The sequence below is a fragment of the Schistocerca serialis genome, chromosome 1, assembly GCF_023864345.2.
Source record: "Schistocerca serialis cubense isolate TAMUIC-IGC-003099 chromosome 1, iqSchSeri2.2, whole genome shotgun sequence".
NCBI classification, from domain to species: domain Eukaryota; kingdom Metazoa; phylum Arthropoda; class Insecta; order Orthoptera; family Acrididae; genus Schistocerca; species Schistocerca serialis.
The window spans coordinates 202,431,779-202,446,543 of NC_064638.1; the positions used below are offsets into that span (position 1 = coordinate 202,431,779).

Genomic DNA, 14,765 nt, shown 5'->3' on the forward strand with positions numbered 1-14,765 from the left:
TTTGAATAGGTCTTTAGGAGAGGAAATGAATTACCGAATAAAAAATACAGGGTGCCATTTAAAAAAATGCCGCTGTTCACATATTTATGAAAAAAAAGCTACAATGAAGGCAATCATGCTGACTGATGTCCCCCTGATGGCTAAAGAACATTTGATTGAAACATTTTGTAATTTGCATCTGGACAAATAGTTATTTAGGGTGGTCAGAATAAATGGAACACCATGTACAGGGTTACTCCTCTTTAAGGAAAAACTAGATATAACACAATATGTTAGAAAAATCTGCTACAATAACTAAATAACAAATGCTGATTTGCTAAAAATTGCTCATACGAGGGTAATCCCAAAAGTGAGGTCTCCTACTTTTTAATAAGTACATAGACCTGTTTATTTCTACAATGGTTTACATCAGTTTACAGCTTGAACATTTAGCTATTTTTCAACATCAACGTTTCTGTCGATGCATTTTTGTAGACACTGTGGTAGTTTTTGTATGCCCATGTAATACCAGCTCGCCGCCATGCTATTCAGAAAGTTATGAACCTCTTCTTTCACCTCGTCGTTGGAGCTGAATCGCTTTCTGGCCAAGTGTTCTTTTAACCTAGGGAACAGGTGATAGTCTCTGGGCGCCAAGTCAGGACTATAGGGTTGGTGGGTGATTATGTTCCACTGAAACTGTTGAAGGAGAGCGACGGTTTGCCGAGCGACGTGTGGGCGAGCATTATCATGGACAATGTGTATGCCCTTGCTCAACATTCCTCTTCTCCAGTTCTGAATTGTCGGTTTGAGTTTTTTCAGAGTCTCACAGTACCTGTCAGCATTAATTGTGGTCCCAGTGGCTCAACCTTCAACACTGTCTCCTCAGAAATTGACGGTCCCCGCTCCTTTGTTCGTCATGAATTTTGGTCCGACCAGCTGCAAACTCTCTATGCCACTTATGAACATTTTTGACATCCATGCATGACTCACCATACACTTCTGTCATTTGGCGATGGATTTCAATTGGCGCAATGCCCTTTGCATTCAAAAACCGAATAACTGCGCGCAATGCGCACTTGGCGGTAACATCCAACGGGAGCTCCCTTCTCAACGGCTGCCAAGCCAAGACTAAGCGCCTCAGCACAGCATGCATATGTTTACACACAGCGTGTGAAGCACTCTTCATAACAGTGTGGCCAACTGCCACACAAACACAGTTCTGTACTTATAAAAAAAATAGGAGACCTTACTTTTGGGATTACCCTTGTAGATTAAGCAAAGGAAAATGGTACCTTAGAAAAATTCTCAAAAATGTACATTTATTTCCATCAATAAACAATGAAGTTCAGGGTGATGTATTCTTTGGCAGAACTATGAACCACAAATGCTGATTTTTGTCACCACACATTTTTAGAACTTCGAGTGGTCATTACTTTTGCCTTCCTTGCGCTAAATTCTGTAATTTCATATCTTTCATTCTCTTGTCATGTACAATGAACACACCAAATTTTATGAAAACTGTGGAGTGCCAGGTTGGCATATGTGTTGATTTGACTTGGAAAGACTCGGGCACAGGAACACCATGCACTCACTTATATATCATGTCAGCATTTACTTTATTTCTAAACATCTCTCCCCCTAAGGCACTATGTATTTTTGAGCAACAGTAAAATTAGGTGTCTGTAAAATTAAGTGTGTGCATGTGACCATCACGCTAATGCATCAACCTCTACCAATTTGATAGTAATGTAAACTTCTGGACTAATATAATCACTCAGCTCAATCTTTCAATTATGTTTCCAATTGTACTTATAATAATCATATGTGATTCCCCACAATTTCAATTTGGCATTAGAACAGCGAAAAAGATCAAAAGAAACCTTTCAACTTTTATTTCCATAATAATGAATTCAGTTTTATATGTTTGCAACAAACTTTGTGATTTTCATTTATTTGTTCTACTTTTGACAATAGTGTACAGCACTTGCTAAATTTTTAATGGTTTCATGGAAATTTCATGATGTATAATTTTTACCTGCAACAGCAGGAGGGGTCACAACTGACCCCTAATAACTCCTTTTTAAAATATTTCTGCTCTCGTAATTCCACACTGGATGTGGTAACGTAAATTTTCTGTCATATATTGTGTGTTGTTGTTACTCGCCTCATCAGTTAGTGTTTCTTTGCCTGTAAAAGATGTTTTCCATTATGTTGTATCCACATGATCTTACCAATGAAGAGAAATTTTCCATATTTTTGGAACTCAGATATACGCAATCAGAAAGTGGCTTACAGGATTCAGATTGTGATTTTCGACCAGAGGCACTGATGATGAAGATAGTAAGATGGAGGAGACGTTTCACTATGTCAATTCTTTCCACAAGAGTATCAAGAGTCAACAGGAACAATAGTGAAGATGACTGATGGAGACGGAACAGAGTAGAAGGTCACAACTCAGTATCGCCTACACAAAGGGCTGCTTTGAATGTCCTGATGGAGAGAGAGGGCCCACTACATATGTCTGCCACCAAGTGGATGACATCACCATCGGTAGATTCTGACTTATTTTTTGACAAACAGTGCTGTATATCATAAAAAAATATAAAGCATCAATGCTTGGAATTAAATAAAATGCACCACTTGGAACATATCACTGGAGGCCTTGGTGGCAATGACTGTTATTGTGTACACTAGAAGTATTTTTTGTGTTACAGGTGTTCCCTTTGATTACCTTTGATCATATTCTTAGAGGAGTAATTTTATCTGAGATAAAATGACAAGAGACAGCTTCTGTGAACATATCAGATACCTCCTCTTCAATGAGATATCATCCTGAGCTCCAGACAGCCCTGCTGACAAGTTCACTCTTATTTATGAACTATGGATCAAGTTCGTCCAAAACTGGGTAAGTAGTCAAGGAAAGGGGTGCCTGGTGATGATAGCATTGTGCTGTCTTGTGGTTTGAGTGACAGGTAATCAGCGCAAATGGAAAATAAAGGGATAATTAGAACCTTTCATAATTGTTACTCATATCTTCATGGAGATGGAATACAAACACACAATGAACAAAAGAGTCTTGAAAATAGTGACGGAAAAGGAAGGAAGATAAGAGTTTACAATCCTATCAATGATGAGGTTACCAGTGATGAAGCTCAATCACTGACTGAACAAGGTTAGAGAAGGGAATCGGTGGTGTGGTGGTGTCTTCAATGGAACCATCTCACTATCGGCCTTTACCATTTTTTATTGTATTTATTTGGCCTTTAGCTGCCCAGCTAGTGTATGTAGCCAACAATGTTATTTAATATAAAAGACTATTGTAAATGATTCATTCATTTTCAAAGTCCTGTTTACCAAAGTACAAATACAAATGATGCATGAACAGAATCATAAACTATCTATGCTAGCATTGTGCCCATCAGTTTGCATTTCGAGTGAAGTGCCATGACAAAATGGCAACAAAGCAAGAAAAGGGTTTGAGTGGGGCACTGAAAATCCTTATGAAACTGGAACGCATGAATGAGATTCGTGGAAGATTAAGGTTTTCTTTCAAGGCCACAGACAAAGCTGTATGGGCTGTCTTTCTTCTGTGAGAAGTCTGCGATGTGTACATCCTACTCGGGCACATTGCAACTGTTGTAGTTGTTTCCACAACTGACTGCCTATTCTGAGAATTTCATCTTCCAACCAGGGGGAGTGAATCAGACCTTCAGTCTCATTTGCAAGATTCTAGATGTTATTCCAATAAATTCACCCACTATATGTTTAAATTTTTGTCTTACTGCGAACCCGGTACTAAATTCACGGTTGCTCTGTGGACCATGGTAGAAAATTATCCAGCTTCCCATACCAAGCACAATCAATTTAAAACATATAGTGGGTAAATTTACTGGACAAATATCTAAAATCTCACAAATGAGACTGAAGGTCTGATTTGCAACCTATTCATTGATCAATGCACATGCAACTACAGAAGTAGCAAATGACCAGGATAAACATGCCTTCTATGAGAAGCTAGAGGAAACCTATGACATATGTCCAGTGCATCATGTGGCATAAGGTAGGAACCCTCACCAGAGATAATAACCTCAGAAACAGGTATAGTACGGTAAGCTAAGATCTCCCTAGTTTCAAAGGATTCCAAACCAGCTCTCCCTGCACTATTACATGCAACGAAAGCAACAGTAATCCACCCATGACCTAAACCTGAAGAAGTAGAACTTTTCATTAAAGAAAAATTAAACATCGCGCCACAAAACAAAGTAGGTCCATTTATAAGAACAAATTGAGCAGTTTTACCTACTCCCCTTACTTCGTTCTTTTTCCCCTTAGCAGAAGATGTCGAAGCACCAAGGGTGCCGTCCACATTTACAAGTGTTTTGTAAACTGTTATCCATCCATTACCCAAACCTGAAGAAGTAGAACTTTTCATTAAAGAAAAATTAAACCTCGCGCCACAAAACAAAGTAGGTCCATTTATAAGAACAAATTGAGCAGTTTTACCTACTCCCCTTACTTCGTTCTTTTTCCCCTTAGCAGAAGATGTCGAAGCACCAAGGGTGCCGTCCACATTTACAGTAATCCACCCATTACCTAAACCTGAAGAAGTAGAACTTTTCATTAAAGAAAAATTAAACCTCGCGCCACAAAACAAAGTAGGTCCATTTATAAGAACAAATTGAGCAGTTTTACCTACTCCCCTTACTTCGTTCTTTTTCCCCTTAGCAGAAGATGTCGAAGCACCAAGGGTGCCGTCCACATTTACAAGTGTTTTGTAAACGAGCAATCGTCGGCGACGACGATAACAACGTCTACGAACCATTGTAAGAAGCAGTGCCTCAGTGGCTATTCACTCACACAAGAGTGAATGCGCTAGACAGGACAGTGTGCTCCTTATATAGCATCAGTCCTGGCGCACGCAGCGTATGTGGACTGCTGGGCGCCCATTGATAAGTGCAGCAGCGAGGGGCCTAGTATTACGAGGCCCTCGCTGCACTATAATCTTTTGTAGGTTATTAGGACATTAGGGTAAGTGATTTATTAACCTCAATGAATTAAAAACCTCAAAGTCCTTCTCAGACGCACAGCCGTAGGCCATCCTAGAGAATGGCCTCACATTAAGTGAGGTCTCCTTCTCAGGGTAATTAAAGTAGGTAAATAAGTATTTTAAATAAGTCTGATTAGGGTGGATGTTGTTGCGGGGCTGGTGGGTGGGCATGTAACGTCTACGAACCATTGTAAGAAGCAGTGCCTCAGTGGCTATTCACTCACACAAGAGTGAATGCGCTAGACAGGACAGTGTGCTCCTTATATAGCATCAGTCCTGGCGCACGCAGCGAATGTGGACTGCTGGGCGCCCATTCATAAAGCGCCGGAAATGACTCTGCAAAAACTTGATTATAGCCCGCTGCGAGCCTAGTAATACTAGGGCTCGCAGCTCCATGCGCTCTCTCTCGCACACTCAAGGTCACGCGCCACTGTGGTCACGTGACATACTGTGCTGCCATCTATTGAGCACCCAGAGAACCCAGAGAGCATCCCAGAGTGCCCCAGAGTGTTTTGTAAACGAGCAATCGTCGGCGACGACGATAACAACGTCTACGAACCATTGTAAGAAGCAGTGCCTCAGTGGCTATTCACTCACACAAGAGTGAATGCACTAGACAGGACAGTGTGCTCCTTATATAGCATCAGTCCTGGCGCACGCAGCGTATGTGGACTGCTGGGCGCCCATTGATAAGTGCAGCAGCGAGGGGCCTAGTATTACGAGGCCCTCGCTGCACTATAATCTTTTGTAGGTTATTAGGACATTAGGGTAAGTGATTTATTAACCTCAATGAATTAAAAACCTCAAAGTCCTTCTCAGACGCACAGCCGTAGGCCATCCTAGAGAATGGCCTCACATTAAGTGAGGTCTCCTTCTCAGGGTAATTAAAGTAGGTAAATAAGTATTTTAAATAAGTCTGATTAGGGTGGATGTTGTTGCGGGGCTGGTGGGTGGGCATGTAACGTCTACGAACCATTGTAAGAAGCAGTGCCTCAGTGGCTATTCACTCACACAAGAGTGAATGCGCTAGACAGGACAGTGTGCTCCTTATATAGCATCAGTCCTGGCGCACGCAGCGAATGTGGACTGCTGGGCGCCCATTCATAAAGCGCCGGAAATGACTCTGCAAAAACTTGATTATAGCCCGCTGCGAGCCTAGTAATACTAGGGCTCGCAGCTCCATGCGCTCTCTCTCGCACACTCAAGGTCACGCGCCACTGTGGTCACGTGACATACTGTGCTGCCATCTATTGAGCACCCAGAGAACCCAGAGAGCATCCCAGAGTGCCCCAGAGTGTTTTGTAAACGAGCAATCGTCGGCGACGACGATAACAACGTCTACGAACCATTGTAAGAAGCAGTGCCTCAGTGGCTATTCACTCACACAAGAGTGAATGCACTAGACAGGACAGTGTGCTCCTTATATAGCATCAGTCCTGGCGCACGCAGCGTATGTGGACTGCTGGGCGCCCATTGATAAGTGCAGCAGCGAGGGGTCTAGTATTACGAGGCCCTCGCTGCACTATAATCTTTTGTAGGTTATTAGGACATTAGGGTCTGACTTAGCCGCTGAGCGCGTGTGTATATATTACTTAGCTCCGAGCGGGCTATAATCAAGTTTTTTGCTGAGTCACTTCCTGTTTCGAGTGACCTTGAGTGGGACTTAGCCGCTACAGCCGTTGGCTCGCTTACATTTGTGATCAGTGCAGCAGCGAGGGGCCTAGTATTACGAGGCCCTCGCTGCACTATAATCTTTTGTAGGTTATTAGGACATTAGGGTAAGTGATTTATTAACCTCAATGAATTAAAAACCTCAAAGTCCTTCTCAGACGCACAGCCGTAGGCCATCCTAGAGAATGGCCTCACATTAAGTGAGGTCTCCTTCTCAGGGTAATTAAAGTAGGTAAATAAGTATTTTAAATAAGTCTGATTAGGGTGGATGTTGTTGCGGGGCTGGTGGGTGGGCATGTAACGTTACGTCTGACTTAGCCGCTGAGCGCGTGTGTATATATTACTTAGCTCCGAGCGGGCTATAATCAAGTTTTTTGCCGACGATTGCTCGTTTACAAAACACTTGTAAATGTGGACGGCACCCTTGGTGCTTCGACATCTTCTGCTAAGGGGAAAAAGAACGAAGTAAGGGGAGTAGGTAAAACTGCTCAATTTGTTCTTATAAATGGACCTACTTTGTTTTGTGGCGCGAGGTTTAATTTTTCTTTAATGAAAAGTTCTACTTCTTCAGGTTTAGGTAATGGGTGGATTACTGTTGCTTTCGTTGCATGTAATAGTGCAGGGAGACCTCAATGCATAGACTACAAAAGAAGATCATTATCGTCCAGCAATAGAAAAGCATAGCCTACATGAATAGACAAATGATAATGGACACAAGAGTTGTTCAGTTTGCACTAGTACATAATGTGGCTGTAGGTAGCACTATGTTCCCACACAAAAGGATCCATAAAGGACCATGGTGTAGCCCTGATCAGCAAACCTTCAACCAAAACAATCATGTAATTATTGACAGCAGGCATTTCTCGACCTTACTAGATGTATGTAGCTACAGAAGAGTTAATGTGGATTCAAACAACTATTTTGTAATTGCAAAACTAAGAGCCCGAATATCCAATGCAGGAAATCTCAGAGAAATTATATGGTATCAAAGCTAAAAAATGAAGAGATTGTTAAAATGCACCCTGACATAGTTACTGAGAATCTTGCACTGTACACTCCTAGTGGAAGTGATACTTTGGATCACAAACAGAGTGTTTGCAGGGCGCAGTCATTAAGGCAGCAGAAGAAGTGCCAAAGAAAAACAGAAAACGAAACAACTAGGGAATTCCTGGTTTGATGAAGATCATAAGAGAGTAAGTTATGAGAAAAACCTGGCTTATAGGAAAATGCTTGAGAAATCGTATATATGTTTAATGGTTGTTAAGAAATTATCAGGATAAAAGAAACCAATAGAAGAAACTGCATCAGAAAAAGAAAAGGGAATGGGAAGGAAAGTTAACTGAAGAATGGGAGACAATTGAAAAACAAATGGTCAGAAAAAACTATCAGAAGATTAATAGTGAAAGAACATTTAAGCTGCATATTAAAATATGTAAAACCAAAAATCGGGAATAACTAACTGAGACCAGGAGATACTGGAACGTGGGGCAGAGTATTTTAGGGAACTGGTGGATGCTCCAGAGTCCCCTATAGAAGAGATCTAACCCACCCAGAAGAAAATGATAAGGACATAGTCCCTCCTCTCTCTCAAGAAGAAGTAGACAAACCAATAGAAGAAGAATAAAGCATGAGGGACTAATAATATATCATCAGAACTATTGAAAGCCAGAGGAGTTGAGTTAAATCACAGGGTGTACAAGATGTTGCGCCTCATCTGGGAAATGAAAGAATTTCCAGAAGAATGGAATGTAGGGATAGTATGTTTGATACACAAGAAAGGTGATATGTCTAAATGCAGTAAATACAGAGGTGTAACACTTCTAAATATTGCATGTAAAGTATTGTCAAATATCTGGTTTAGTAGACTCTCACCCATATCAGAAAATATTATTGGAAGTTATAAACATGGGCCACGTGGGATTCGCCGAGCGGTCTAAGGCACTGCAGTCATGGGCTGTGCGGCTGGTCCCGGCAGAGGTTCGAGTCCTCCCTTGGGCATGGGTGTGTGTGTTTGTCCTTAGGATAATTTAGGTTGAGTAGTGTGTAAGCTTAGGGACTGATGACCTTAGCAGTTAAGTCCCATAAGATTTCACACACATTTGAACATTTATAAATGTGGATTCAGACCAGGAAAGTCAACAGTGGGCCCGATATTTACTCTCCGGCAAATAGTAGAAAAGATCAACAAACTTACTGCTAGTGTGCATCATCTTTTCAGCATATGACATAATAAATCAGGCTAAACTTTATGATGCAACGTGGGAATTTTGGATGCCTGGGAAGTTGGTGTGTTTGATAGAGGTCACCCTAAGGCACCCCAGTGTACTGTGCGAGTGCAGTCTATCACCCCAGTTTCCCACACAACTGGGCTAAGACAATGGGATGGGCTTTCCTGCCTTCAAATTGGCATTCAAAAAAGTGGAGCATGAATCGGGGATCGGGTATCCAGACAAGAGATACTATCTACTATAAGTCCGCACAATTGTTGGGATATGCAGATGATTTGGACCTAATGAGTAGGACATTTAGAGATATACAAAGCGCTTTCTCAGTTCTAAAAGTGAGTGCAGAGAAGATGTGCTTGAAAATTAATGAAGGAAAGACCAAGTATATGTATAATGGTACAAATCAACCCTTACAGCCCACAGTAACCCTTGATGGAATGTCTTTGGAGTGAGTAGAATATTTCACTTATCTGGGTGCAAAGATAGAAGCAAATGGCTTCAATTCGACTGAAATTATGGCTTGCATAAATGCTTTAAATTGATGTTGTTTGAAATGCTGTGATGTTTTAAATCCAAGCTTCTATCATGAGAGACTAAGTGCTGGCTCCATATAATGCTGATACACCCACAACTTTCTTAGAAACATGGATGATTAAAAAGCAGGGTGAAAGCATACTGAAATCACACAAAAGAAGTATGAGGAGAATCTCTGGACTTGTGTATGAAAATGGGAGTTGGAAAAGGTGAATGTATGACAAGCTTTATGACTGCTATATGGAGGATGATGTAGTCAAGTTCATAAAGTTGTGTAGATTGAGATGGACAGGTAATACAACTCAATGAGACAGATCTTGCAAAGACAGCCTGCTGCAGCAAATCTGGAGGAAGAAGAGCAAGAGGACAAGTGAGGCTGAGATGGAGTGACGAGATTGCATGAGTTGGTTGCATGAGTTGCATGAGTTGGTTGCCATAACTGGAAGTCTACAGCGAAGTGAGAGGTGGAAAATTATCGAGGAGGACATATCCCATCGGAGGATGTAGTGCCAATGGAAAAAGAAGAAGTAGGTAGGGTACTCCATCACTGGACCATGACATCAGTCGCTACCTAAATGACGAACTTCCACATCGCTGGACTGAGTGTTGTGGGGAAAATGATGTGGCTGTTCCCAAGTGCCCCCCCCCCCCCCCCTCCCCCCATGTTACCTCACCTAATGCCTTATGACATTTTCCTCTGGGGGTACATTAACAGCAATGAACACAGGCACAGTTCGGAGGACACATCATTGCTATGGTGATGACCATTGACAGGATATGCTACATAAGGTATGGAAGGAACGTGACTACTGCTTGGACATGGGTCATGTGACCAGAGGGACAGTCGTAGAACATTTGCAGAGTGCAAAATGCAAACTTTGTGAGTTTACAGTTCTATTCATGAATAAATCATTTTTGTACATACAGTATCTTGGAAAACATAAAGCTCTGAAAACGAACAAATCATTTATAGCAGTCCTGTATAACAATTACATATGATTTTTTTGTTACTAGTGGACTTTTGATACATCTTACTATTTCTTGATAACAAGTTATCAATACCAATAAAATAAATATAGAAACTTTCTTATCCTTGTGTTGAAGATGTTCCTAATTGGCAATCATTTTTCACAAGGATAAGTTTTTAGGTCCCGTCATTTGAATTAAATAACTAATAGTGCAAGAGATTAACAATGTATGCAAATAACCAATTATAGAATGATTTCATACAGTTTTTTTCTTCTGATAGTAGCTGCTGATGTGCACCTGTGGTTAACTCAAGAGTTGTTCTCAGGTTCTGCAGTTGTTGTAGCTCTGTCTCCTCACATCTTGAAATTTACAGATGAAATGAAATTTACAAATGAATGCCCATGTCTGAAAGTATCTTGTGATGGGGCATAGATTTTTGGTTGTTGGGGAAGGTTCCCTGTTTGACGACTGCCTTACAAATTTTGGCCTGCTGACTGTCATAACAGAATCAGATGAGCGCAAACTGATTTAGATCTATTTATGAGGGGTGATCTTAATAATATGGAGAGTTTAAACTTTGATTCGGTGAAGGAGTACAGGACAAGACCCACGTCCATTTTGCATTCTTATAATTGATGTTGTATGCCATTATGAGAGTGGTAACGTTAAATGCCATGCTCTTTTAGAAATGCATTACTGACCACAAACTTTTGCTCTCTCTGCATTTGAGAGGTGTCTCAAAACCAGTTCCAATCATCAAATTCTCCTTTAGTTATTGTAGTTGAAAATTCTGTATAAGGTAGACAAAGAAAGAATGATAGTCCTTCTGTGATGGCATTCTTTGCTAATTGGTCAACAATTTTGTTGTCTCTGCCTCCACGATGCCATTAGACCCAGAGAAGTTGCACTCTTTTGTATTGTTTGATTCACTGATAGATTAGGTCTTGTAAATCAAAAAGGTAATTGTTTTGAAGTTCTAGGACTGATGTTCAGTTTTTTTAGGCCACTCTATGAACCTTTTATGATCAGAATATTGTCGATGTTAGGCAGTCTGTATCTGAGTGCCTCTCTCATTGCTGGAACCTCAGCTGTAAAGACAATTGTTTCAGAGGACAGCTCTTACACAGCTCTGGTTTCCACAGTAGGACATGAGTATGCAAATCCTGTTCCTTCATTTGACAGATCTGGCAGTGTATATGGGGATAGTTGTACATTATGATGTGCTGAATAATATTTAGCTCCTTGATAGTAAAAGTGGCGAAGCACCTTAGTTGATACAGTATGATGGTCTGTAGCAGAAGGCTCCATACTCAAGTCTAAACGCTGGAGGTGGTACATCATTCAGTATGAGTGGTATGCTGCCTTATACCTGACTGTTACTAGAGGCTAATACAAATTTTTCTTTGCCACATGGCATGTTCCTGGTACAGATAATTTATCTGAACATCTGAAGTCTCCCACAAAGCAGATGCAGTGATAAAGCTGCTCTGCAGAGTATAAATTTCTGATCTAATAGCACATATGTTAGAGTGGATTTCATAGCACCTACATAAATTTTAATAGCACACTACTCCATGGTGTCAATTTTATAGAGGGTATACTTTGGGGCAGTGCCGTACTAAGTGCTGCCTACAATCCAGCACAGGAGGAATGAGGCCATGGTGTAGTGCGAGTAAACTGTTACATCTGTTCTCTGTTCTCCACTGTACATGAGCCACCTCACATAGTATGTACAATGCTTGCCCAATATTTCCTGTCATACGTTATAAGAGTTTGGCCCATATCATTCTGCAGTCTACGTAGAGACCTAACCTCAGTGGAACTTTTCAAAAGAATGTTATATATGTGCCTAAATGAATCTACCACATTTACTAATCTACTGATGTCTTAAGAAAACAGTCAATTGATTTCATGTCTCAGAAGCAAAGTCCAGTTTCACATGGCCGTTCTGAGATCACTGGCTTGCTTGAGACTGAACAGTGTCAGCATACAGCTTGTCAGTGATGTGTGGATACAGATATCATCTGTATACTGCAGGACCTTAGCTGTATTTCCAAACAACTTTTTTACATCGACAGTGTACAAGAAGACTTTGAATTGATCCTTGTAGTAATATCCCACATAGTGTTGCAGTCCATAAAGGGATTTACCTTGTATGTAAATGACACGATGGTGCAGTATATTATAGAGGCAGTTCATGAATTTGACTAGGTACCACATCAATTACAATTTGTGCATCAATAGATAGATATCCACACAGTCATACATAATGTCCGGCAACACCACTGTCAAATAACCTTTACCTAAGAGTGTGCACATAACATCCATTGTTACTAAGCTCTGAGAATTCATCGTGCTTCTTTAGTTACAGAATCTATACTTGGTATCCGATAACAGGTTGTTTCTCACTAACCACCATTCCATTAGACACCTTAAAATTTTAAAAGTTTCCAATAAACATGAGGATAACAAGACGAGGTTACATGATGAAGCCATGTCGGAACTCTTCTCGGGTTTACAAATAATTATCATTACATATTTATGCCTCTCATCTGGGAATTCATTATCTTCCCATAACTGGCTGAAAATTTCTGTCAATAGGAGTTTCACTTCAGTGGCTAAATTAGCTAACATATGGTAATGAATGTTGTCATATCCTGGGATGGCATCACTAAGGTTCTTTAGCACTGCTTCTAGTTCACTGATAGTGAATGGCCTCAAACTAATAAGGTCTGCAGTGGAAAATGATACAATATCCACTGTATAAATAGTTTAGGAATGACTGAGGGTTGAGTGACAATTTAAGCAAATGCCTCTATCCAGTCTTAAGCACTGTTCTGTTAAGTTCTGTTTTTAAATTTGTGGTCTATTGACCATACGCTTGCAGAGGTCCTGAAAGTTATCACGAAACTCTTTCCAGGGTCCTTTTTGATGGATTTTTTTACAATCCTGTTGGTGATGGTACTGACATTTTTATAGTTCAACACTGTTTATTATACAGGGTGAACATTAATACAATTAACAAACTGCAGGGATGTATTCATAACTGGAAATGGAGGAAAAAAGGTCCTATGAACAAACGACTGGAAATGCATTGTTGCAACTGTAGATGGCACTGATGAATGAAAGTACCTCTGACCACATGCTGTGTGATTGACACAGTGTACTGTAAGCAGCAGAATGGTCCAGTATTCACAACAGGAATAAGCCGAAATGGTGTTTTTGTATGGCCAAGTAAATGGAAATGTTCGAGAGGCAGACCCCAATCCACCAAATCTTGTGTATGCACAGTCCACTGCCTCCCTGCACGTTTGTCTCTCTGAAAAGACCCATGGACAGAAAGGATCCATGATCACACAAACACCCAGAGAGGGCTTAAAACGTTGTGTGATGTGGTTGGTGTCTGTGAGGGTACTTATTCTGGCATAGCCACGCTGCCTTTCGACCATTTCCATCTGCTTAGCAGTAAAAAAACACCATCTCAGTTTGTTCCCTACATGAACACTGGACCATTCTGCTGCTTACAGTACACTGCGTCCATCACACAGCGTGCAACATACAAGGAACACATGGCACGTGGTCAGAGTAACTTTCATTCATCAGTGCCATCTACCATGGCAATGATGCATTTCCGGACAGATGTTCATAGGACCTTTTTTTCCTGCAGTTCCAATCCCAAACGTAAATTCATTTTGCAATCACACATAAACATTCTTGGGTCCATCATGGTACTGTCATTCCTTTTGGCTTGTTGATTGTTTTACATTGAAGATTTCCATGGATTGCAGAGTATGGATTTGTTCAATTAGCAAGCAATAACACTCCTAACATAAACATTGCATCATCACTGCCTTTCCATGCATTAACTGACTCCACAGCCTCATGTGACGTGATGCATGTTGAAATCTCCGCAAAACACATAATGCAAGTCTCATTGGTTAATTAGTACATATCATTCATCCACATCTGCTTTTGTTAGTGGTGGACAATATTTGATATAAAACTCAAGCCTGTCTTAGCAAGCCGAACTCTAGCTGTTATCAGTTGAAAACTTATTTGTGTGTAGTTTAAGTACATCAGAGACAGCAGTAACAGTTGTGACTGGTTAATGGGTGCTACTGTGCTACAGCACTCTGTAAACGTTGCACTAAAATTATGCCATTTCTCTTTTAATGTGAGCCAGAAATCACACTAAAATTATGGCATTTCTCTTGGAATGTGTGTTGGTATACAAATCATGTTGTCTCTCCAAAATAACTAGAAACCAATATCAAGTTCTGAAATGGTGGTCAGTTATGCTATGATCAATTCAGAGAAGGGACACAACTGTGCATGCTCTG

At 40.7% G+C, this 14,765-nt stretch overlaps 1 protein-coding gene across 3 annotated transcripts in view; it reads right to left on the minus strand.

Annotated features, from left to right (window-relative positions):
- Positions 1 to 14,765, minus strand: part of LOC126465494 (meiotic recombination protein REC8 homolog) — a 412,324-nt gene that overhangs the window by 382,742 nt on the left and 14,817 nt on the right. Inside the window, exon 2 of one of the 3 annotated variants that reach the window (XR_007585977.1) lies at positions 2,015 to 2,166. The exons of the other annotated variants lie outside the window; for them this stretch is intronic. The gene's annotated coding sequence lies outside the window, so the exon portion shown is untranslated. The remainder of the gene's footprint in view (positions 1 to 2,014; positions 2,167 to 14,765) is intronic. 3 annotated transcript variants of the gene reach the window in all.